The 3,400-nt window shown below is 38.3% G+C and overlaps 1 pseudogene; it reads right to left on the bottom strand.

Annotated features, from left to right (window-relative positions):
* Window positions 1-335: 335 nt before the first annotated feature.
* LOC102864776 lies at window positions 336-858 on the bottom strand (annotated as a pseudogene).
* Between the last annotated feature and the right edge of the window lie 2,542 nt (window positions 859-3,400).

Here is a 3,400-nt window from a genome sequence, read left to right as displayed (position 1 = left end):
CCATGAAATGTTCTTTACTGATAAATGAAGCAACTACAGAAAGCTTTTATTTGTTTAAAGTAACCAGCGCTATTGATGCAACAGAAACCCAACTAATAAAAGTCCCAAATTTCTCCAATACTACTTCAAAAGAAACATATCAAACTTGATTTCCATTAGAATGTAGTTATCCTTCACTAATAAATAATCAAGAACCAGATTTATTTATACATATATGAATAAATATATAGATCATATATGTCTATATGTATACATATATACACATACATATATATGTGTATATATATCTATCTATATCTCTCTATATCTATATAGATATATCTCAATGCAAGCAATTACTGAGCTTCATCTTCTGGACAAGAATGCCAAGTTAGTCTCCCTTCATAAAATGCAATTACAATTTGTGGGCATTTCATGTTTGCCTCTTTCACCAGCACTGAGTCAGCCTCATCTGAATCTTTCCATTTCGTGAGAAACATTAATTCTCCACTGCTGTCTGTGGCACCAATTATTCATTGAGGATCAAGACCTCTGGCAAAGCCTCTTGGCTTGTCAGCGACACTTCCTTTCTTCTTTGATTTGCTATCATCAGATTCACTAGTCAGATAATGATTTTCTTTTTGTTCCATCTTTTTCTTTACCAGCTTTTTGAGAATTAAGAAATGCTTCAATCAATTCTGGGCAATCTAGACTTTCTTCAGGTTCCCAAGTATTGTCAGCATCTGTAAATCCCTTCCGCACGAGGAAATACTCCACCTTCCCATTCACCACACATCGGTCCAGCACTTTTTCTACCACAATTTCTTCAGGTTCTGCCTCTTCCACTTTTTTACTCTTCCGATTTTGTTTCTTTCCCATTTTTTGTTCACCACCTCTGAGCTGCTCCTGGTCCGGGGTGTGCAGCATCTCCAAGCCCTGCGCGCCTCAGGTTCCAGCCACATCCGAGGAGCAGGATGCTCGACTCATGGCAATCTTCTGACCAACAGATCAGAACTTTGTCCTATCCTATGCCATATTTTTGCTTGCTGGCATGCTCGAGCCCATTGTAATAGTCACTATGCCAATTCATCTTGTTGAAGTTCTTGTTCTCTTTCTCTGAGCCTCTGTCTTGACCAGCATAATGCTTTTTTCCTAGGACTGGCCGCTTCTGTCAACATGCCCAAAAGTGGCAACCGAATTTTGTCATCTTTGCTCCAAATGAACAGCCTAGTCGCATTTCTTCCAAGACAAACTTGTTTGTTGTTTTGTTTTTTTTTAAATTATTATTAATTTCAATGAAAATTTACAGAGACTTTGAATTTCCATTCATTCATTGTTGCACTTTTCTTCCCTCCCAATCCTCCCCCCCTAGTACACTACCCTCTTGAAAAAGTAAAAGAAAAATTCTTTCATTGTTTTACAATCCCTCCCTCCAGGTCCATTCCACTATACAGCCTTCACTCTGAACTTCTGTCATGACAAAAATACCTAATCACATATCCCTTTTAAACAGTTTTCTCCCTCATCTGTTTCAATGCAGTACACATTATTGAACTCATCTTTCTCAGTCTACCCTCAACCCTGAGGTCGGTCCTGTTTTACAACAGTGGCACCATGCAGTATTTGCCCTTTGGTGACTGAGATACTTCACTCAGCATAATGTCCTCCAGGGTCACCCATTTTGAATAATATTGCATGAGTTCCTTGTTTTTCAATGCAGCATATTGCATGAGTTCCTTGTTTTTCAATGCAGCATAGTATTCCATTGTGTGAATATACCACAGCTTCTTTATCCATTGTTTGTTGATAGGCACTTAGGTTGTTTCCAACTCCTTGCTATTGTGAACAAAGCCGCAATAAACATGGCTGTGTTGTTTGTTCTTTAGACAGTCCATGGGGTATTCTTTGCCAATACCATAATTCAAAGGCATCAATCCTTCTTTTACTATCTTTATTCATTGACATAGTTGGTGATTAATGCCTAAGCTTTTGGTTGATGTAGATTATTTGAATGATTATATTATAAAGCCCAGGGAGCTCTGATGCTTAGTTACAAGGAGTTGCACTGCCAATGAAAAGGCTGTTGGTTCGAATCTACCAGCTGCCCAAGGCAAAAATATGGGCAATCTCCTTCTGTGTGTGATTTACTGCCTCAAAAACTTATTGGAGGGTCAGCAGTAAGTCAGTTCTGTCTCAATGGTATAGAACAACCGCAACAACGATTATAAACCCATCTCTGTCTCATCTCAAACACATCCTTCCTGTGTACAGTTCTCACTGAGGCAGTTGGATGAGACAAAACTTGTATTTGACATCAACAAACATAATTACAAGCATATACATCTAACTCTGTCAAGTCAAGGTACATGTATGCTTAATATGTGTCCAATATCAGTGCCCAATTTTGGTCCTTTATCACTCAGTGAACACATTGAGGAATTGTTTGTTTTAAACCTTTAACTATAAATGCAGCATTGGAAACTTGCTCACAATAAAGTACAGGTATAAATACAAGCCAATAATAGAAACAGATGCATGTTACATTTAACAAAAGGTTTAAAATCATTTCATTGTGTATTATAATTAACATTAATCTGCTTTTTTTTTTTTCTCATTCATTTTAAAAAGACCTTAGTGAATTTTCTGGTCTTTGTTGTTTGGGGAAGTTAAATCATTCTCCCCACCTTTACCCTTGGACTTTTGGCCAGTGATGTTTTTAGAAGTTTTGTCAACATTACAACTTCTGCTTTGCTGTTCTTGCAGTTTTTAAGTGTAGATTTTGGGTTGATTGCCATCTGCTTAGTACACATTTCTGAATGGGCTGGTCACCAAACGGGCGGAATAATGAATCAGATCAGTGTGAACTCAGAGGGGCTGGGTGTATTATCTTAAACACTGTTACCACATCTTTACAGCCTTTGGCCTTTGGAGGAATATCTTCTCACGCCTGTCTTCTCAGCCCAAGCCCACACCTTCTTTTGAGACGAAATGTTTAATAGGGAAGGCATTATTTATTCTTATTTTAAAATTGTGAATTCATCTAGAAGAATTAGTAAGAAACCAGCCTTTATTGTTTTTATGTGCTGTAGTTGCCTGCTTGTGACTCATAGTGACCCTATGCACAATAGCTCTGAACCCTATCCTATCCTGAGCCAATCTGTCTCTGACATATCAGAAGACCCTGGATGAGAGGCATTGACACAGAAACTCGGGTTGTGGGGACAGAAAGAAGCTTTACTAGTGTTTAAAGACTACTGATGATGGGCAATCTCTGATGTGATTAACTGCCTCTGAAAATTCACTGGAGGGTCAGCTATGGGTCTGTTCTGACTCAATGGTACATAACAACAACAAAATTATTAGGGAGCTCTGGTGGCCTTGTGGTAAGAAGCTAAGTTGCAATAATGAAGGCATGTGGTTC

This window comes from Elephantulus edwardii, unplaced genomic scaffold (genome assembly GCF_000299155.1).
Source record: "Elephantulus edwardii isolate Elephantulus edwardi_28Jun2011 unplaced genomic scaffold, EleEdw1.0 scaffold00007, whole genome shotgun sequence".
NCBI lineage: Eukaryota > Metazoa > Chordata > Mammalia > Macroscelidea > Macroscelididae > Elephantulus > Elephantulus edwardii.
Note: the sequence above shows the minus strand (reverse complement) of the source record. Positions and strands in the feature narration are given on the sequence as shown.